This window comes from Heptranchias perlo, chromosome 28, assembly GCF_035084215.1.
Source record: "Heptranchias perlo isolate sHepPer1 chromosome 28, sHepPer1.hap1, whole genome shotgun sequence".
Classification (NCBI taxonomy): Eukaryota; Metazoa; Chordata; class Chondrichthyes; order Hexanchiformes; family Hexanchidae; genus Heptranchias; species Heptranchias perlo.
Window position 1 is genome coordinate 18,304,788 of NC_090352.1, and position 23,299 is coordinate 18,328,086.

Genomic DNA, 23,299 nt, shown 5'->3' on the forward strand with positions numbered 1-23,299 from the left:
CCATAGGAACATGGGAACGCCCCAGACCCATATGAACATGGGAACGCAATGGACCCTTAGGAACATGGGAACGCCCCGGACCCACAGGAACATGGGAACGCAATGGACCCTTAGGAACATGGGAACGCAATGGACCCATCGGAACATGGGAACGCCCCGGACCCACAGGAACATGGGAACGCAATGGACCCATAGGAACATGGGAACGCAATGGACCCATAGGAACATGGGAAAGCCCCAGACCCATATGAACATGGGAACGCAATGGACCCTTAGGAACATGGGAACGCCCCGGACCCACAGGAACATGGGAACGCAATGGACCCATAGGAACATGGGAACGCCCCAGACCCATATGAACATGGGAACGCAATGGACCCTTAGGAACATGGGAACGCAATGGACCCATCGGAACATGGGAACGCCCCAGACCCATAGGAACATGGGAACACAATGGACCCATAGGAACATGGGAACGCAATGGACCCATAGGAACATGGGAACACAATGGACCCATAGGAACATGGGAATGCAATGGACCCATAGGAACATGGGAACGCAATGGACCCACAGGAACATGGGAACGCAATGGACCCACAGGAACATGGGAACGCAATGGACCCATAGGAACATGGGAACGCAATGGACCCATAGGAACATGGGAACGCAATGGACCCATAGGAACATGGGAACGCAATGGACCCACAGGAACATGGGAACGCAATGGACCCATAGGAACATGGGAACGCAATGGACCCACAGGAACATGGGAACGCAATGGACCCATAGGAACATGGGAACGCAATGGACCCACAGGAACATGGGAACGCAATGGACCCATAGGAACATGGGAACGCAATGGACCCACAGGAACATGGGAACGCAATGGACCCACAGGAACATGGGAACGCAATGGACCCATAGGAACATGGGAACACACCACGGACCCATAGGAACATTGGAATGCACTGGATCCATAGTAACATTGGATACAGGGAGCCAGTGGAACTCAGGGAGAGCAGGGTGATGGGATTTGGTGTGGATGGGGATCCAGACAGCAGCATTTTGGATGAACCGAAGCTTAGAAAAGACTGATGGGAGGCGGCCATCTAGAAGGATGTCGGTGAAGTCAAACCATGAGCTGATGAGCACATGGATTAGGGTTTCGGCAGCAGAAGAGGAGAGACGGGGGCAGCAGCAGGCAATGTACCTGCAAACACCTCATCGCAGTCAATGAAAGGCAAAAAGCCTTGTAAATTATTGGGGCTGTGTAAGAAATTTGTTCTAAAGAGGATACTTTAAATCCTTGTGGACTGGATCTATCCTTATTGTTTCCTCTAAATATTTATACCAACAGGAATTTGCTGTCTTTTACTGTTTTGGTATAGTTTAACAAGTTAAAAGTGTCTGCATTCTACGGGTACAATGCAGACACGCCCCCTCAAAGAAAAAGGGTGGAACTGCCAAATTTAGAGCCCCCTGGCTGTCTAGAAGTATACGGGGCAAGATAAAGCAGAAAAAGAAAGCTTATGACTGTCACAGAAAACTAAATACTGCAGAAAGCCTAGAGGAGTATAGAAAGTACAGGGATGGCATAAAAAAGGAAATAAGGAAAGCAAAGAGAGGGCATGAGAAAATATTAGCTAGTAAGATTAAAGAAAACCCAAAGATGTTTTAGCAGTACATTAAGAACAAGAGGATAGCTAAGGAAAAGGTGGGACCTATCAGGGATCATAAGGGTAACTTGTATGTAGAAGCAGAGGATGTGGGTAGGGTTTTAAATAAATATTTTGTCTCCGTATTCACAAAGGAAAGGGATGATCCAGACGTAATCGTTAAGAGGAGAGGTGTGAAATATTGGATAAGGTAAACATTATGAGAGAGGAAGTACTAGAGGGACTGGAATCCTTGAAAGTTAATAAGACACCAGGGCCGGATGGATTGTTTCCTAGGCTATTGAAGGAAGCCAGGGAGGAAATAGCGGAGACTCTGAGGATCATTTTCCAATCCTCAATAGATACAGGGGAGGTACTGGAGGACTGGACTACTGCAAATGTATTACCATTGTTTAAAAAGGGTACGAGGGAAAGGCCGAACAATTATAGGCTGGTCAGTCTTACCTCGGTGGTGGGCAAACTATTAGAATCAATACTGAGATAGGATAAACTGTCACTTGGAAAGGCATGGTTTAATCAGGGATAGTCAGCATGGATTTGTTCAGGGAAGGTCATGCCTTATCAATCTGATTGAATTCTTTGAGGAAGTGACAAGGAGGATTGATGAGGGTAGTGCAGTGGATGTTGTCTACATAGATTTTAGTAAGGCATTTGACAGGGTCCCACATGGCAGACTGGTCAGAAAGGTAAAAGCCCATGGGATACAGGGAAATGTGGCGAATTGGATCCAAAATTGGCTCAGTAACGAGAAACAAAGGGTAAAAGTCGATGGATGTCTTTGCGAATGGAAATCCGTTTCCAGTGGTGTGCCACAGGGCTCAGTGTTGGGTCCCTTGCTGTTTGTGGTATATTAATGATTTGGACTTGAATGTAGGGGGCATGATTGGCAAATTTGCAGACGGCACAAAAATTGGCTGTGTGGTTGATAATGAAGAGAATGGCTATAGACTCGATGAAGATATCAATGGGTTGGTGGAGTGGGCGGAAAAGTGGCAAATGGAGTTCAACCCGTAGAAGTGTGAGGTAATGCACTTAGGGAAGGCAAATAGTGAAAGGCAATAAGCAGTAAACGGGAATATATTGAGAGGGGTAGAGGACCCTTGGAGTGCATGTGCACAGGTCCATGAAGGTGGCAGTACAGGTAGATAAGGTTGTGAAGAAGACATAAGGAATGCTCTCCATTATTAGCCAAGGTATAGAATACAAAAGCAGAGATGTAATGATGGAACAGTATAAAACTCTGGTAAGGCCACAGCTCGAGTATTGTGTGCAGTTCTGGTCACCACATTTCAGGAAGGACGTAATTGCTCTGGAGAGAGTGCAGAGAATATTTACAAGAATGTTGCCAGGGCTTGAAAATTGCAGCTACGAGGAGATATTGGATAGGCTGGGGTTGTTTTCCTTGGAGCAGAGGAGGCTGAGGGGAGACTTGATTGAGGTGTACAAAATTATGAGGGGCCCAGATAGAGTAGACAAGAAGTACCTGCAGATAGAGTAGACAAGAAGTACCTGTTTCCCCTAGCGGAGAGTTCAAGAACTAGAGGACATAGATTTAAGCTGATTGGCGGAAGGATTAGAGGGGACATGAGGAAAAACTTTTTTACCCAGAGGGTGGTGGGTGTATGGAATTCGCTGCCCGAATTGGTGGAAGAGGCAGGGACCCTCAACTCTTTTAAAAAGTACCTGGACCTGCACCTAAAGTGCTGTAAGCTGCAGGGCCACGGACCGGGTGCTGGAAGGTGGGATTAGAATGGGCACCTGGTTGTTCTTCGAGCCGGCGCGGACACGATGGCCCCTTTCTGTGCAGTATCTTTTCTATGGTTCTAAGTATTGGGAGTAATCACCACCAGGTCCTTACTGTGCACATAATAGCTGCTGCATTCACCTGCATGACAACAGTGACTGTAATTCAAATCAATTCATTATATGTGAAGCACTGGGGATGTTTTTGACAGATGTGAAAAGGTACTAGAGAAATGCAAATTCTTTCTTCTTTGCTAGAAATATATATGGCGGATTTTCCATATATCTCTGGTACGCTGGTCTCACATAGCTCTGTCCCAGGGATATGAGAGCGCAGAGTACCAGAGATATGCTGTGCCTGGAGGTTGGGGGGAAGCCAAAATGAGTGAACCCCATTTTCCAGTAGGCCCTCGTTAGCACAGAGACTTTGAGCTCTGGTGGACGCACTCAATTTGGCACAGGGAAGAAACTGAGAGGAAGACCTGGAACTAACTGGGTCTCAAAGGCAGCAGCAATGTTTACAGGACAGGTCAAATTGAAGCCCACGAGAGACCCCAGAAGATATTTGAATTTTAACGATAACGGGGCATGATTTTTACTGTGCCAGCTTCTGATGATTTGTTGTTGTTTAATTTAATTTACGCCAGAACCTGCGATTTGCGTGTCGGTGGTCTTCGTGTTAATTTAAAGGTTCCATCCCCTGTGGATGAGTTTGTTCTGCTGTGCCAAGCAGCACGCTGTATGCCCCTGAAGTCTGCCTTGGAGGGAACTGGTTAGAGGGCCCAGCAGTCGGTGGAGTGAGAGGAAAACAGCCTTGGGGTATGAAGAATGATGTTGCGTAAATAGAGGAGAGCACTGGTTTGACTGTGAGGCTTCTCTTTTAATTCCAGGTAGCGTGAAGATAATGGTGTACGGTCAGGGGGAGGAGAGATCCCATCTCTGTGGGAGGGAGACAGTTGTTAGTGGCTCAGGCAAATTTCTTCAGCAGCTGTCAAGGTTGTTGCTGCTCATCTGCTTCCAAATATGTCAAATAAGGGGAGGGGGAGGGGGAGAGGGAGGAGGGAAGATCCACAATGAAGACTGAATATTATCTCCATTGGAAAGCATAAAAAACTAACAGCATTCCAAAGTAATGAAGCAGCAAAGCCATTTTTAATTCAAAACTCCAAACATAAAGGGCTTTCTTGACAATACCAGTCTATCCCTTAAGACAGATGGCACTTAAATTACAGTTCTAGAAAAAGTAGTTCAAAGTTTTTCTGAGAGCACCCTGTCCCTCATTTGGACTCGGAGCAGTTACAGGAAAAATGTGTCACAGCAAAAAATCTCATGTTCATTTGCATGTCATTTACACTGCTGCATCCTTTTCAAATGTAAGGAATCTTACAACACCAGGTTATAGTCCAACTGTTTTATTTGAAAATCACAAGCTTTCAGAGGCTTTCTCCTTCGTCAGGTGACGAGGGAGAAAGCCTCCGAAAGCTTGTGATTTTCAAATAAAACTGTTGGACTATAACCTGGTGTTGTAAGATTCCTTACATTTGTCAACCCCAGTCCATCACCGGCATCTCCACATCATGGCACCCTTTTCAGGCACAGTCAGGTGCAGTTACCTGAAATGTCATAAAGAAAATTCAGGGCAATGCTATTCAGATGCAGAACGGGGGCAAAGGATTAGCGGCCTATTTTCCTGTGGGTACCTCCCGTTTTCAGGCTAAATCCAGAAAAACAGGCCCTTAAATGTCTTCAAAAATCGTGTTTCTTATATCAATCCCCATGTATTTGTAATTGGGCTGATATATTTTTTTCTGGAGAGGGAGTTTTCAAACTGAAGTCAAATCCAATTGTGTTCTCAAAGATATTTGTGCGAATTTGAATTTTGAGTTTGCATTCATAATCAGCTTAATTTATTCCACAACTTTCTAGAATTTTTATAAGATAAAATCCAAAGGTGTTACAGCGAGTTTTAATGGCAATTTCATAGATTGGCAGGATCAGCATGTTCCAGAGTGAAATCAATACCTAATTCACTTTGAAACCATAGCTGATGTCTTATATCTTCTGAAAGCTCATTGATGTCTTCTGTGACTTTTTCTCATTTTCCTACTGTTGAATGGACACACTTAATGTACTGTAACAAAATTTGTTATACACATTAACATGAAAGAAATAGTTTCCTAATTGTGATAAATTCAACTGGACAATTATGTCACATGTACAGCCAAATAGGTCAACAACTACGCTGTAATCATTTCAATTCTAAATAAAGGATTGCTTCTGATGTCAATAAAGTATTCATTGCAGACATGGCGTGCAAGTGTAATTACATGGTTAGAAGCTGTTCAGCTACATCAATTTAAATTGGTTCACAGCATTCAGAGCTTTGCAACAGTCAGGACTACTCTTGCCAGGATAGTCTACTCATCTTAAAAGTCTGAGAATTGACTTCAGAAAAGAGACTTTGGGGTGATCTACTTGAAGCTCTGCAGGTCATAAAAGGAAATGGCTGACTCAGGCAAAGTTAATTCGGGCAAATTGTTCATCGTTGTGAACAGGGTTAAATATCAGGGAATACAAGTTAAAATCAGAGAGTTAGGAACTTTTTCTTATGTAAAGAAAGAAATAACTTGCATTTATTTAACGCCTTTCACGACCTCAGGATGTCCCAAAGTGCTTTACAGCCAATGAAGTATTTGTGTAGTCACTGTTGTAATGTAGGAAACGCAGCAGCCAAGTTGCGCATAGCAAGATCCCACAAACAGCAATGTGATAATGACCAGATAATGTGCTTTTAGTGATGTTGCTTGAGGGATAAATGTTGGCCAGGGTAGCGGGAGAACTCCCCGGTAGAGGGTAACAGACTTGTGGAATAATTACTGTGGAAAGCCATTGAAATGGACAGTACAAATGGATCTGAGAGGCATTAGATGTGTTTGTTTCTAGAGAGAAAGGATTTGTGATATGGTGAGAAGGTTGGTAAATTGGATTGAGATGTAACAAAAGGGGATGGCAATGTTAGGCCTAATGGTCTATTCCCTTTCCTGAAAATTCTCTACTGGATTCTGGGATGACAATAAAACATAATTCAAAGTAAAGTGAGTGTGTCAAAAGCTGGGATTCCATAGAGCAAAAATGAGATGGAAGAAAAGCTTATGATAAATATGGGGAGATAATATAGAAGAAAACAATGAGAAATATAAAAGGTAATAGAAAAAGAAGCAAAGACAGAGATTGGAAAGATTAAAGGGTTTTGCAAGAAGTTTAGTGATCAATTTAAAGGGAAAGTGCATGGACTTTTGTAAGTGCATAAGAAGTAAAATGTTAGTAAAAGGGAAGAGATCGCTTAGCAATACCTTGTGCATGAGAGAATGGAGGAGATGCTGAACAACAACATACATTTATATAGTGCCTTTTACATAGAGAAAAGCTCCAAGCTCTTCACAGAGGTGTGATAAAAAAAAATGGACACCAAGTCGAAGATGGAGCTATTAGGGGAGATGACCAAAAGCTTGGTCAAAGAGATGAGTTTTAAGGAGGATTTTAAAGGAAGTGAGAGAAATGGAGAGATAAAGGGGTACAGGGATTGAATTCCAGAACATGGGACAAAGGTAACTGAAGGCATGACCACCCATGGTTGGGGGAAGGGAGGGAGTGATGCAGAAGGGGCCAGAATTGGAGGAACAGAAAGTTCTGGGAGGGTTCTAGGGCTGAAAGAGGTTACAGACTTTATCTTTTAATAAGGCTCTGCTAATGATGCTGTAACACTGATCACTGGGGAGAACGCAAGAGCAGATTGAAAAAGACTCTCTTTCTGCATTGTTTTACATCCTGCATTGTGGACTGTTATTCACAACACACTCAGCAGGTTCTTTACTCCTCCATGTCTGTATTTTTGAACAAAGCGTTGTAAAAAACACAACCTATAGCGTTGTGCAAGTACAACTCGCCAGTTATATTATTAACAAAACATGTGATTGCCTTAACATTCCAATGACTTAATACCAGCAGCTATGACAATAAATAATGGCTGCCAGGTGCCTATCTGCCCGCTAATTACACCATTATTGTTATAACTCTTTGCAGAGGCTCAGTGTCTGCCCACAGCAGTATAACAAAGAATGCAGAATGCAGCAAAGTGGCTTCAAACTTCTTGCCTCTCACTTCGGTGAGGCTGCGTGCTAGGGTTGCCAACTGTGGTTCGATGTATTCCTGGAGCTTTCATCACATGACCTCCAACCACCCTAACAGCTTTTTATTTCCCTATGTCCAATATTTATATTACTAATAAACCATTGAGTTCAAAGAAGATGAAAAGAAACACACCATTTTTTTTCGCGCCATGATTTTTCTCTAGGGTTGCTTACACCAGTGTTTAGGAAATTAATCTTTAATTCCTGGAAACTCCAGGACAATCCTGGAGGGTTGGCAACCTTACCGCATAATGCGCTGCAGTAACCATGCTAGTTAGTCAGTTTATTTGCAATGATTTTCAAATATATTTCAAGACATTCTTATATTAAGAATGCACAATTAGAGAGGAGATTAAGCTGAGTTGAACAATGTAAACTTGGACCAAACAAATTAAGTTACACTCAGAAAATATTAAAATGTGGTCCCAATTTCCCCATACATGACGCACAAATACAATTTGTTGCTGGGTAACCATCTTTCAATGTCGAATTAATCTTTCTATGCATTTCAGTGAGATACTTTTATAAAACTAACAGCAAATATGGAACAAATTAGTTTTTCAAATATCAAGATTAATGTTACAGCTCATTTAATGTTAAAACTTCACTCTAGAGGAAGAAGAGCTCCATCCAGCTTCAAACTACGAAAGAGCAGTATTACATATACTTTTTAATTAATTTAGTTAATATCATCGCTTTTGAACTAACTCATGTTAAGATGGATAATGTCGTGCCCTGCCGGCCACAAAATGTAGGACCAGTGCTGAGGATCAGCTGCGCCCAGGCTTGGGTCTTTGATTTGCAGATCAGCCAGGATCCAAAGATCTTGTCCGAAGATAATCTGATTACGCCTCATCAAAGCATTGTTGGAAATGCAAGGCCCAGAGAAAGATTTGAACATTTGCTCATCAAGTAACTCAACGCTCAGGGAGCTCCATTGTGGGTTGGAACTTGAATGGCTGAGTTATTTTCCAGAGGCCTCAGGCCTGGGATATGGACAGCTGGCTTCTTCCCATATCCAGATGTATTTTCAGTTCAGTTTCAGCTGAGGCGGCGGAGCAGAGGAGAGGGGACGGCCCATAAAAAGGCGGGAAGCCCGAGAGCAGCTGAGGTGGCGCAGCAGAGGAGCGAGTGCGAGGGTCAGATCAGAGAGAGGATAAACTCAAAGTGAAGTCAGCACAAGGGAAGGAGCTGATTGGTGAGTAGCTGGTGAGTGATTTTTTAAGTGTTTAAGCTTATTTAATAATCAAATAAATAGAGGCATGGCAGGGCAGCTCAGACCTGTGGAGTGCACATCTTGTGCCATGTGGGAACTTCAGGATGCTTCCCGTGTCCTGGACAACCACAGGTGCAAGAAGTGTCGCCAGCTGGAGGAGCTCGAGCTCCGGGTTTCGGAGCAGCTGGCAACATTGCAGTGCATCCGCGAGGCTGAGAGCTACGCGGAGAGCATATCTCAAGAGGTAGTTATCCCGCAGCTTAAGAGAGTGCAGACGAAGAGGGACTGGGTGACCGCCAGACAGACAAGGAGGACCAGGCAGGTAGTGCAGTAAGTCCCCTGAGGGCATCTCGCTCTCTAACCGGAATCCAGTTCTGCATACTGGTGAGGGAGAGGGTTCCCCTGGGGAGTGCAGCCAAAGCTAAGACCATAGCACCATGGGTGGCTCAGCTGTACGAAGGTGGGGGTGGGGGGAGGGGAAAAGTCAAGAGAGCGATATTGATAGGGGGTTCTATAGTTAGGAGAGCAAACAGGTGTTTCTGAGGCCTCAGACGTGATTCCAGGATGGTATGTTGCCTCCCTGGTGCCAAGGTCAAGGATGTTGCTTAGCGGCAGCAGAACATTCTGGAGGGGGAGGATGAACAGCCAGAGGTCGTGGTCCGTATCGGTACCAATGACATAGGCAGGAAGAGGGATGAGATCCTGCAGGCAGATTTTAAGGAGTTTGGAAAGAAATTAAGAAGCCAGACCTCAAAGGTAGTAATCTCCAGATTACTCCTGGTGCCATACGCTAGCGAGTATAGAAATAAGAAGATATGCGTGGTTGGAGAGATGGTGCAGGAGGGAGGGTTTTAGATTCCTGGGGCATTGGGACTGGTTCTGGGGGAGGTGGGACCTGTACAAGCCGGATGGATTGCACCTCAACAGGGCCGGAACCAATATCCCTGCGGGGAGGTTTGCTAGTGCTAGGGTTTAAACTAGCTTGGCAGGGGTGGGAACCTGAGCGTAGATTCAGAAGGGTGAGAAGCAGAGCTGGAAATGGAAGGCAGAAAATTAGTAAGTGAGTTTGGAAGGCAGAGGAAAGAAAGGTTAGAAAGTCGGCAACAAAGGAGTTTGGCAGTGCTTAATGGTATATACTTCAATGCAAGGAGTATAATGAATAAGGCAGATGAGCTAAGGTCACAGATAGACATGTGGAATTTGATATCTTAGCTATTACTGAAACATGGCTTAAAGGGAAGCAGGAATGGCAGCTCAACATTTCTGGTTACAGGGTTTTCAGATGAGATAGAGAGGGAGATAAAAAAGGAGGGGGGGGTGGCAATATTGCTTAGAGAAATAACTACAGCTGTGAGGAGGCATGATATGTTAGAAGGGTCATCAAATGATGCCATATGGGGTGAACTAAAGAACAAAAAAGGGGCAGTCACACCACTGGGAATGTATTATTGACCACCAAACAGTCAGACGGAGATAGAAGAACAAATTTCTGAGAAGTGCAAAAACAATAGGGCAGTAATAGTAGGGGATTTCAACTACCCTAATATTAACTGGGATACAATCAGTGTAAAAGATATAGAGGGTGCAGAATTCTTAAAATGCATTCAGGAGAACTTTTTTATCCAATACGTAGCAAGCCCAACTCGAGGGGGGCAGTTCTGGATTTAGTTTTAGGGAATGAAGCTGGGTAGGTGGAAGGAGTATCAACCAGGGAGCATTTTGCTGGTAGTGATCATAATTCAGTTAGATTTAGCATAGTTATGGAAAAGGACAAAGGGAGAACAGGAACAAAAGTTGTAAATTGGGGAAAGGCCAATTTTACTAAGCTGATAAGTGATTTAGCAAAAGTGGACTGGAAACAGCTACTTGAAGGTAAATCAGTGTCAGAGCAGTGGGAGGCATTCAAGGGGTTCAGAGTAAACATGTTCCCACAAAGAAAAAGGGTGGGACTGCTAAATATAGAGCCCCCTGGATGACAAGGTGCATACAGGGTAAGATAAGGCAAAAAAGGGAAATTTATGTCAGGTACCGAGAGCTCAATACCGCAGAAAGCCTAGAGGAGTATAGAAAGTGCAGGGGTGAAATTAAAAAGGAAATTAGGAAAGCAAAGAGAGGGCATGAAAAAATACTGGCAAGTAAACTTAAGGAAAACCCAAAGATGTTTTATAAATATATAAAGAGCAAAAGGATAATTAAGGAAAGAGTAGGGTCTATTAGAGACCAAAAAGGTAACCTATGTGTGGAGGCGGAAGATGTGGGTATGGTTCTGAATGAATACTTTGCATCTGTCTTCACAAAAGAGGGGAATGATGCAGATGTTGTAGTTAAGGAGGAGGAGTGTGAAATATTGGATGGGATAAACATAGTCAGAGAGGAAGTATTAAAGGGTTTAGCATCTTTGAAAGTAGAAAAATCGCCAGGACAGGTTGAAGTGTATCCCAGGCTGTTAAGAGGAGCAAGGGAGGAAATAGCAGAGGCTCTGACCATCATTTTCCATCCTCCCTGGCTACAGGCATGGTGCCGGAGGATTGGAGGACTGCTAATGTTGTACTGTTGTTTAAAAAGGGGAAAAAAGATAGACCTAGTAATTATCATGTCAGTCTAACCTCGGAGTTGGGCAAATTATTGGAATCAATTCTGAGGGACAGCATAAATCATCATTTAGAAAGGCACGGATTAATCAAGGACTGTCAGCATGGATTGTTAAGGGAATGTCGTGTCTGACTAACTTGATTGCATTTTTTGAGGCGGTAACAAGGAGGGTCGATGAGGGTAGTGCATTTGATGTAGTCTACATGGATTTTAGCAAGGTCCCACATGGCAGACTGATCAAAAAAGTAGAAGCCCATTGGATCCAAGGGAAAGTGGCTGGTTGGGTCCAAAATTGGCTCAGTGGTAGGAAACAAAGGGTAATGGTTGACGGGTGATTTTGCAACTGGAAGGCTGTTTCCAGTGGGGTTCCGCAAGGTTCAGGACTGGGTCCCTTGCTTTTTGTGGTATATATTAATGATTTGGACTTGAATGTGATGGGCTTGATCAAGAAGTTTGCAGATGATACAAAAATTGGCCGTGTGGATGATAGTGAGGAGGAAAGCTGTAGACTGCAGGGAGATATCAATGGACTGGTGAGGAGGGCAGAAAAGTGGCAAATGGAATTCAATCCAGAAAAGTGTGAGGTAATGTGTTTGGGGAGGGCAAAAAGACAAGGGAATACACAATAAATGGGAGGATACTGTGAGGTATAGAGGAACAAAGGGACCTTGGAGTGCATTTCCACAGATCCCTGAAGGTAGCAGGACAGGTAGACAAGGTGGTTAAAAAGATATACGGGATACTTTCCTTTATTAGCCGAGGTATAGAATATAAGAGCAGGGAGGTAATGCTAGAACTGTATAAAACACTAGTTAGGTCACAGCTAGAGTACTCCATACAGTTCTGGTCACCACATTACAGGAAAGATGTGATTGTACTAGAGAGGGTACAGAGGAGATTTATGAGGATATTGCCAGGGTTGGAGAATTTTAGCTATGAGAAAAGATTGGATAGGTTGGGGTTGTTTTCTTAGGAACAAAGGAGGCTGAGGGGAGATTTAATTGAAGTTTTTAAAATTATAACGGGACTAGATAGAGTGGATAGGGAGGACCTATTTTCCTTAGCAGAGGGGTCAGTGACCAGGGGCATAGATTTAAAGTAGTTAGTAGAAGGATTAGAGGGGAGCTGAGGAGTATTTTTTTCACCCAGAGGGTGGTGGGGGTCTGGAACTCACTGCCTGAAAGAGTGGTACAGGCAGAAACCCTCAACTCATTTAAAAAGTACTTGGATGTGCACTTGAAGTGCTGTAACCTACAGGACCAAGTGCTGGAAAGTGGGATTAGGCTGGATAGCTCTTTTTCAGCCGGCATGGACGTGATGGGCTGAATGGCCTCCTTCTGTGCTGTAACTTTCTATGATTCTATGATCAGCAAGTTATGATACTCTTGCCTTCTACGTAAAAACATGTCATCAGGAAGTTTACCAAAGTCAGTCCTTTACGAGTCTTGCTGTGCATTGAACTGTGAAAGAGGTCATCTCTAAAGAAGATATTTTCTTAAACTCTTGTGGAGTTATTCAATATTTGTTGTTTATATAAGCATTGGTACGGTGAATATTTGTTGCTTTCTTTGCTTCTGTGTAATTGTAATTCGTCTAAATAAATCTCAAATGCAGTTTTGGCCTGAATGATATAGTCTGCTAGCATGGAGTTTTTTTTTCCATCTGTCACAAAGAGCAGGAGTACATGGTGGGTGGCCTGTGCAACTTGTGTTACAAACTGTTCCTGTAAAATGGATAACTGTTAGTCCTCTGGCATGCTACTCCCATTCACCACATACATTAAGTTGCATGTTTTGGATCACAGGGAATGATCCACTTATGGAAACTACAATTTACATAAATATAACATAAATCCAAGAGTTGGGAGGGATCCAGGTAGCATTTGCATTGAAGAATCTAATACCATTTCAAGTGTATAGTTTTACACCATTTCTCTCTGTGGCAAACACTTAAGTCTGCAGTTACAAGTTTCTACCTAGCGCAAGAATTAAAGCACGCATTGTTTATGTGTGTGGTTACATTGCCACGTTTGCATTGTTTGCAAAGTAATCATGTAACTCCAGAGCGAGGTCCTGACCTGGCTCTGGAGTAGAACAGTGAGAGACCCTTTGGAATAAGCTGTCTTACACCAATTGTGTTTAACCACACATGGAATCAAACCAGCTTTATAAATTTCTCGCGGGCAGGGAGTTTGTTAGATTTAGACACTTTACAATCATACTCAAAGCTTACTTAAACGTCTTGAGAAAGCAGACTGTGCTTTATTTTGAAGGAGCAAAAATTATTTTGAGAAAGTGGACTGTGCCCATCCATCTAAGCATGAATGCACAGAGCCCTCTCCTGGGCCTAAGAGTCCCATTTGCAGCCAGGCACAATAAACAAGGTACTGCTGGCTGTGAAGGAACGCTGCAGCTGCCAATCTGTGATCAGTGGCTACACTATATAAAAAGAACAACTGCAAATGGTTGAATGTTTGAAATAAAAATGGAAAATGCTAGAAATACACACCAGAGGAGTCGGTATCTATAAAAAGAGAAAAGACAGGTTAATGTTTTACGTGCATGATACTCCCTCATTGCTCCATCCAAATTGTCCTAAATTGTCACATTGCAATACAAATTTTTCTTACCCAATTATTTTTACAGTGTTCTGTCCAAGCAGGTTTCAAGTATATACCACTGCAGTTCTGAAGGATCCCCGCCTGAAACTTTAACCTTTCTTTTCTCTTTCAGAGGCTGACTGACCTGCTGTGAATTTCCAGCATTTTTCTTTTGTTTTATTTCAAACTTCCAGCATTTGAATTTTTTTTTCCTTATCATTGCTCAATATTCGAAAAGCTGGATGATAGGTGGATTGCAGCACTGCACGGGCAGCTTAATCCAATCAATAATTGGTATTGTACTGCAATGTATAAGACATGTGACTCGATCTAGCGGTATAGCAGCTAGGCTCCTGGCAAAGCTGCGAGCTTAGTGTGTTAAATTTGTCCGTTTAAAATAAAAACGTTCTTTCCTGTGTGCTCAAGTACGTGATCACTGGGGCCACAGACACCTGCTGGGAAGCACTTTTTCCCACTTTACGCTTAGTAACAGCATTAATCATTCTCACGTCAGGCATGCTTTGGCTAAGGTGCAACATGCAGCTCCCCTACATTACCCTGATGATGTGCAGCATTAGATCGCATTTGTGGCCTCCCAACTGATGGCTTATTCTTGGTGACTTATTTTCGCAGCAGGAAGTAATGCTGATATTGTCAGATTTTTTCAGGTTACAAAGGGTCAGAGGTATCACTAGCATTTTTCAAGAAAAACTGACTTACTTATATTACTGTCTGATCTCCCAAGGTATCGCGCCTGGCTACTAAAAGCCCCACAGTGTTCCTATTTCTGATCTCCATATTGCAAAAGGTTGTGATGTCACTCCTTAAAGCAACAGATGACCAAACCCTCTACTAATGTGAGATGCAAATGAGAAAGGAACTGAATAAACAACAGAGCTTTAAATTCTGTAAAATGGGTCTTTTTTTTTGTTTTACACTATGTGACGTCTGAGCAGCAAACCTCAACCCAGACAAAGAAAAATGTGCCAAACACGCCACCATTCACTCCACATAGCAAAGGCTGAACTCTCAAACGCAGCAGCAAACCATCTGCACACCAGACAACACCAATCAGCCCTGCTCACATCAATATTTAAGCGTTCCGCAGCAACACACGATGGAGAAACTTCGGCACTAACAGTCCAACTGCCATTTTGAAAGTCAATTGTCAACAACATCAAAGATATTTTAATAGACTTGGGTAGCAAATAAAGATCGCATTCTATAATTGAAGTAAAGGGATCATCGACAATACATTAAATTAAAAAAACTTTAATATGAGCAACCAATAATACTACAGATGTGTTTTTAACCACTACTTTTCAGCACTCAATTGGCGGTCGTGGGGAAAACCGTTACACAGGGGCAATTTGTTTCTTCATAAAACAGGGCAAAGATAATCATTTAAATGTGAGGGAGCAGGCAGCAAATTGTTTCTTTAAGAAAGCAGGGTGTGATACTCATTTAAATGCATGGGATTTAAAAAAAAAACAATGCCTGTAGCACAGGAAACAACTAAACAGGGATAATTTGTCAATTTATTTTCTGGTGATTGACAACAAGGCCTCAGGATGAGGCAGGGATGCTAGCTGTGGGTGTTTTTTTTAATTGAAGTAATGTTAAATGAAGAAAGCATTTGTTCTCTTTCATCTCTCTCTTTCTTTCTCTCTGACCCAAGTCTCTCACCCCCCCTTGTGACTTGTCTCTCCCTCTCTCAGTTTAATACACTTTTTAAAATTTAGAGAACACAAAAGTTATAACTGGTGTGTAATTAGAACACTGATTTTCTCCCTTTATTCTCTCTACCAGACACACACAATCATTAAAAAAAATAAAAATTCAATATAAATTTTACCTCAACAAAGCTTTTTAAGTTTCGCCTGTTGATTTTCAAGATTATTGAAAGAGAAGCTATTGAACAGAAGTACTAGAAGTTGAAGAAGAAGATCCCATCAATAGAGCAGACCAAACAGCATCGTGCATCCTGGGAAACTAGGTACAATATACATGCTCAGACTGCACAATCTAAATTCAGCTCACAAAGTCAGATTTTTGGACCAAACTCTAAGCCCAAGCTTTTGGGAAAAGCAAAGGCCTTCAAGTAAAACATTTTAATTAAGTAATTAAAAGACACAAAAGACAATTCTTTGGATAAATGTATTCATGCCATTGTAAAATATGTATTTTTTGAATTTCTACTTTGCTTGAGCCCTTATTTTGGACATTAGAAATTTCAGTTACTGAGAAAACAATGGCAACTGAACCAAAATATTTTAGAAAGCATTTTCAACGATTTATGGGAACTTGCACAATCTCAGAGTAATATACTCTCACTATAAAATAATACCATTGATGTGTCATTGTTATAATGTAGGGAATTGCTGCAGCCAATTTGAGCGCTGCAAGGTCACACAAGCAGCAATGAGATAAATGACCAGATAATCTTTTTTAAAGTGATATTTGTTGAGGGATAAATGTTGGCCAAGACACCAGGAAAATTCCCCAGCTATTCTTCAAATAGCACCATAGGATCTTTTACTTCCACCTGAGAGGGAAGACAGGGCCTCCATTTAACAACTCATTTGAAAGATGGCACTTGTAGGCATTTCCATTGTTATTCCCAACACTCCCCGCTGAAGGAAAAAATCCCTGTGCCCAGGAGCTAGGGATCTCAAGTAGGAGCTGATATAGATCCCTGTTGATTTTCCTTCCCTTCCATTTCTGCCTTCCATTTAGTGGGAAACTTGGATGAATTTAGCCACTCACCATCTGAGAGAGGCTGAAGTATTAACACTAGCTGAGGCTTTAATTCATATGCATTTCCTAGCCAGCATGTTAATGCATCATATCATCAAAGCTCATAATAATTTTATTTTTACAGTCAGATGCATAGCAAAACTCCCTCTATAGTCTCAACAACATACCTTATACATTGACCCTTCCCTTAAAAGTATATCTCTACCACACTAATGTGTATTTTTCCATTTCTCACACCAGACATACTTACCAGTGAGATTACTACTTAACGGCAAGTTGAGTTGAGGGCCCAAACTCAGTTCATGTAGAAAAAAAAGAGGCTTTTATTACCGGAAATGAAAGTACAAGCATTGAATTACTCAATCCTTTAACCAACGCTATCTTTAACACTAAATGGCTTAAGATAACCCAAAAGGTTCAGAAATTCCACGACATTGCTTAGAATCGTCACTGCATAACCAACATGACTTCCGGATCCAATCATTTCACATGCACATCTCTTTTCAGTAAGTTTCCTATCTAATGTCTGCACTGGTACGAAAGGCAGCATACAAAATATAACTGCACTAGTTACTGAAAAGAATTAATAGTTCAGAAGGTGAAAAATAACTTGCATGGATACGTGAATCTCATTTGCGAATTGCAATAATTCAATTTTTATGTTCACTTTCTGTCTCTATTGTTGCTTACTACTCTCAGTTAAATTTAATTAAAAAGCACTTTTTAAAATGTTGTCTAAGAAAACATAGACACAAAGTTGCACTATTTTCCTCAAAAATCAGTTTGTTTCCATGGGAGTGAATTCTGTAAATTAATTCCATATATAATTCTTAAAAATACCCCCAGAGTTTTTTTAAAATTACAACCCTGCTTCAGGTTATGGCAAAAATTTAAAATAATAAAATAATAAAAGCACAAAGGCATGTTTCATTTAGGCGACGGAGGTGGACAATCAAGACCCTTTGCACTTCCTTAATATTAATGTATTCAATATGGGGGATACATTTTGAACCGGAGATGTGGGAGATCAATGACTAATGCTTTAATAGCAAAATTGTATTAAAATAATTTTGATGTAGTGTCCCATTGCAAGCAAAACACTGGAGTCCACATTTAACAGGAAAAAGGAAATTATATGATTACTTCTACAGAACGACTAAGACCCTATGGACCTTATTCACACAAAGGCCTTGCATGTGCTGAAAACCTGGAGTCAGATGAAAGGAGTAAATGGAGACATGTGTTCGTTTCTGTATAGTAACACAATACAAACACTAATGGACTTTCAGGACCAAAGGCCAGAAGAAGATCTGGTAAGTAAGACCAATTTGCCCCATATTACAACAATCACACTGCAAGTGGTTAAATATGAGAAGCCTGAGAGAGCAAACACAAAGGGATCTGCCAGAATATGTAAACAAAGTTTGAATCCTTGTCAGTCGCTTTCAATAAAAACAGTTTCCAAATGCTTTCCAATCAATATCATATTTAGACCAGAAATGGCTGTTGCTTTACATGAAGCCTTGACTGTAAAGCAGACATAAAAGACAGATGATACTCTCTGAGGTCCTTTGCAGCTATAATATCCCCTCCTTCACAGCTCTGCTGGCATTTACTTGCCCTGCTTTCTAGTCATCTTCTAACAGCTATACTATACTCTCTGGGGCTTGCCGACCGGGTGAGCAGATAACAAACCTGTCAAGAAGGGTTTAGCTCGGGAATAAATCCTGCATTCACCGGGAAATGATGTGTACAAAGGGAAAATGCAAGGGATGACATGAGCTTTACCTCCGAGACCCAAGCTGAGAGACGCCTGAAATGTTACAATGTGTGGTAAATGGACATCGCGATGGCTGATTAGATCCTATCTCTTCTGTTTCAAGTGACTGCTTTTTATTTCTGTATGAGCAGGTACCGAGACAAGGAGAGCTGACAAAAACTCTGTGTTGGCTTAAAAAAAAGTCTGTGTTGGCTCCAGACTGCAAAACATCTCCAACCTTTGACTCTAGGCTATGGTCACATGGGGAGCTTTTTTAAGTATTGTTCTTTAGGTAGTAGATACTATCAAGTATAATGTACTTAAGAAACCATATGCTCCAGCAATAGCCATTGTTAAGAATACTGTTCCTCATCAAGAAATTCTGTAGAGTACCATAATACTTTGAATGACATTGACTTGTACTCTGAAACACTGTAGATGAAATATTGTGATGTTCAAATAAGTACCACTGAAGTAAACACCACAGTGGAATGGGAATTCCAAAAAGTTACGAAAACAATACATATAAAAATGTTTTTGCACTGAAGACTTCTCCATTAAATCAATTATGTCTATAAGGTTCAAAGCAATTTAAAATGGAACTCAGGCCATTTTTCCACAGCATGCAATATAAGTCACTCTAAACTGGCAGAACAATTGGAATACCACAATCCTGTAAGACAATGTGAAATGTTAACACCATCACGAGGAGATTTTTTTCTTCGAAACTGGAGACAAATGTCTGAGGTACTACCAGTTCGCCCCCACCACGTTATTTCCTTAGTCTTCATTGCTGGATGCAGTTGCACTACCAATAAAAACATTGGTACCACAAATTTCCCCCACAGTCCTGACTGCAAATGGCATACTCCTCACCATACTACATAGCATGGTTGAAACCACTCTACTATTGATGACTGTGGTTCCATTTATGAGTTACATTCTTGTTCACCGTATCCCATTTCTAACAGCAAAGTGCAGGGACTGGCAGCAGTCCTGATAGGTCAACCTGAGATGAAGACAAAGTAAGATCCATTGTCAAGTATGATACAAATAGAATTTTTTTAAAACAAGCAGAGATACGTGAGAAACAAAAGACTGAGAATGACAGGTGTCAAGAGATTGAGGCACTGGAGTGATCAGGAGAAATATTAAAAAAATGACTGTGGTACAGAAGAGAAGCAAAGGGTTTTGGAGGTGAAAGACTTCAGGAAACATCATAATAACTGCACTGTTAAAATCTGGTCAATGATCCTTTCAGAGTGTACACTGAACAGTCTTTCCTATTTCAGTCTGCAAGAGATTATCTAACTTTACATTTTAAAATAAGTATTCCCTTTGAAAAGAATAATGGCCAAAATATTGAAAAGCAGTGAAACCGCTCATTTCTCTCAAATGACCATTTTCTCTCATCTTATATTTACTTTTTTCTTTACGCTTCAATTTGGCTGCAGAGATATCTGTGCATTTGCTTGAAAAATATGCTCTATTCGCCTTGGTTGAATTAAAGTGTTGGGACAATTTTGTAACCACTGATCCTGGAAAATGTCCAGAGAACTGGGTCTAATAAATTGGGTCTAATAATGGAGGTGATTTGAATTTTTATCAGTTCAAAAGCATTGGAACAGAATATCAAGATAGAAAAGATTACCTTTCATCCAAGTTCAACAGAAGTAGTGGATTATGCTGGGGAAAAATCAATCTCGTGTAATGGTGCTGCAATGCTGGGTCCAAGTGTTATCTGTGCTCTTTAGGGCCAGAAAAGCAATGATTGTGGTACAGAAGAGAATGTTTTAGAAGGGAGAGACTTAGAGACTTAAGTTAAAGTGTGCAGCGAGCTGCACCAAGGATGTTGTTCACATGAAGTTCGAAGAACTATGAAGAAAGGTTACAATAGCAACTGCTCTTCTCCTAAAAGTGTATCCATTTGAGAGGAAATATGTTGCAATAATTCAGTGTCATTACAGGAACTGATACAACAATATTAGCAAACTCTTCACAAGGGAAGGAGTTGGAAGATCTAACAAAGAACTCAGAAGATGTCTAATGGAGCATTGCAGAAAACTGGAGGAAACTGGAGCCTGCGTGCTGAGCATATTCACAACTAATTAACTTTTAACGCTTTGATGAGGAAGGATAGATGTGTTGCAAGCCCAAAATTTCACCTGGAAAAGGAAAGTTGAATGGAACTAGGGCATTTAAAAAAAAAAGTTCTGGAAGAATAGATAGACAGTACGAGTAGAATGCTAGAACAGAGAGGGGTGAGGTGGGTGGACTGCATGGCCTGTTTTTCTTTATTTCCTAGCTTTAATAACTAATATTTTTTTGAGACAGGGTGCAAATCCCTGAGCTGCTCGGTGTTGCTTCAGTTACCAGCTTTCTAATTTTTCCAACCCCAAAAGCGTGTATTCATAAATGCTGCACTTGTCCATTTGAGTAGAAGCAGTTTCTAAATAATGCAGATTAGAAATAATATGGAAAACAATCATAGAATTTCCTCACTGAGGGAAACCATTTCGCCCATTATGCTAGCTCCACATTAATCCATGCACTCTAATCCCTTTTCCCTGCACCTTTTAATATTTTTAGTTCACAAATCTTCTCTCACTCCTTCATAAATGCCATGATTGCCTAGTCTTCAATAGTCGCTTGTCAAAGTTCTAAAGAGTTTTGAGGGGGCAAATAAGGAAAAAAATATTTTCACTGGTGCATGAATTCATAATGAAGTTCTTTTTTTCAAGCAAAGGGATATTAAAATGCTTCAGCAGCACTGGAGATAAAGTCAGGGTGGAGCTGGATAATATTGCAGGAACAGGAGCTGATTCAGCCTCAAAAAAAGCACTGGGGCAGGGGAATGAAATCAAGGGCAAAAGTATAGAGTTTTTGGCAGGAGCCAAATAAGACTACTTTGGTCTATCCAATGTTCAGTTGGATTAAGTTCTGGTTCATCTATGACAATATCAAACAGTTTGACAACTTTTGAAGATGGTTGTGGAGTCAAGGATGGTGGTGGACAGTTAGAGCTATACATCCTCAGCATACACATGGAAAAAAGACCACTTACCTACAGGTAATGTCAAGATTGTCAAGTCAGATCTGGTGGTGAATGACCAGGGCAGTCATGCATTAGGTGCGCTTAAGTCCGCAGCCCTCTGACTTTAGAGAATGGGTGTGGGAACTATATCAGGATGAACATCAGGTTAGGATTATCGCAATGACTTGGTGGAGATATAAGTCAACAAAAGTAGTGGTGTCGTGGAGGATGGGTGCCATATGAAAGGGAGTTGGGAGTTAGAGAGTATGTTGGTGAAGGAGCTGAGTTGAGTTTTTCCTAGGAGTGAAGGGTGAGGGTTGTGTGATTGGAGATGGTGAGTGAGATGGAAAATGAGGGAATTCCAGATGGCAAGGTCAATAGCTGAAGGAGTGACTGCTGATGGTGGAATAGAGGGAGTGAGGAACAGAAACAACCCAGTGTCAGTGAAAGGAGCATACGGGTGGAGGAGATGAGCAAGATAGGAAGGGTCATGGCATGGCTATGGGGGATCTGAAGGCTGATTCTCTGGGACATGGGGTGCCAGCGAATTGTAGTAAGGTCTGGGGTGTACAAGTATTGATGTGTGTGAGGATATGAGCCGTAGTGTTCTGGATAGCTTGTAGCTAATGCAGGATGGAGTTGGGAAGACCAAGCAAGGAGATTATTGGAAAAATCCAGCCTCAAAGAGATTAGGGTTTCAGTAGAGAGACTGAGGTGGATAATGTTTTGGAAGTGAAAAAAAGCAGTGCTATTGACTGATTGGATGTGAGGGAAAAAACAAGATCAAGACCAGAGTAGTATGCCATGGTTCAATATCTTTGAACTCGACCTGCTGTGGGAGCAGAGGAGGTTGATTCATTCAATGCCAGAAGAACATAGGTATTTGTGGAGCTTTGGCTTTGCTGACATTAAGCTGGAGGAAATTATGGTTCATCCAGATCTTAGTATCAAATAGGAAAGAATGGCAACAGCCTTGGAGTTTATGGAGCAGGCAGAACTGGGTGTGGTATGTGTACATATGGAAGCTGACCCTATGCTTCCTGATGATGTCACTGAGGTCAGCATGTAAATAATAAAGAGGGGAGCCAAGCCTGCAGCACTGTGGTATGGCATAGGTAACCCGTGTGGGAATGGGAAGAGAATCCATTTGAGGTGATATAGTATTGACGATGTGACAGGTAAGAATGGTGCTAGGAAAGAGCAGTGCCACAGATGTGAGCCTCCGAGGAGTGCCTTAGGAGAGTGATGGAATACTCTCCACTTGCCTGGATGGGTGCAGCTCCAACAACACTCAAGGTCGCTGGAGGATATTCGGGCCAATTGAGTTAATCCTCTGATCCACTCACAACTAAATTTCGGCACCTGTACAAGTGAGTCTCTCAAATCTTCATTTTGGCTCTCTTTTGTTCTACATCACTTATATAAAAAGAAATGAAAACTTGCATTTATATCATGCCTTTCATGATATAAATGCAAGTTTTCATGATATAAGTGCAAGTGTCCCAAGTGCTTTACAGCCAATGAAGTACTTTTGAAGTTTCTACATTACTGTTGTAATGTAGAAATTGCGGCAGCCAATTTACACACAGCGAGATCCCATGAATAGCAATGTGATAATGACCAGATAATTTGTTTTTCGATGTTGGTTCAGGGATAATATTGGCCAGAAGACTGGGGAGAACTCCCCTGCTTTTCTTCAAAATAGTGCCATGGGATCTTTTATGTGCACCTGA

General features: G+C 41.7%; 1 protein-coding gene across 4 annotated transcripts in view; it reads right to left on the reverse strand.

Moving 5' to 3' along the window:
* auts2a (activator of transcription and developmental regulator AUTS2 a) overlaps window positions 1-23,299 on the reverse strand; it is a 986,792-nt gene that overhangs the window by 488,427 nt on the left and 475,066 nt on the right. The gene's annotated exons all lie outside the window — the stretch shown is intronic.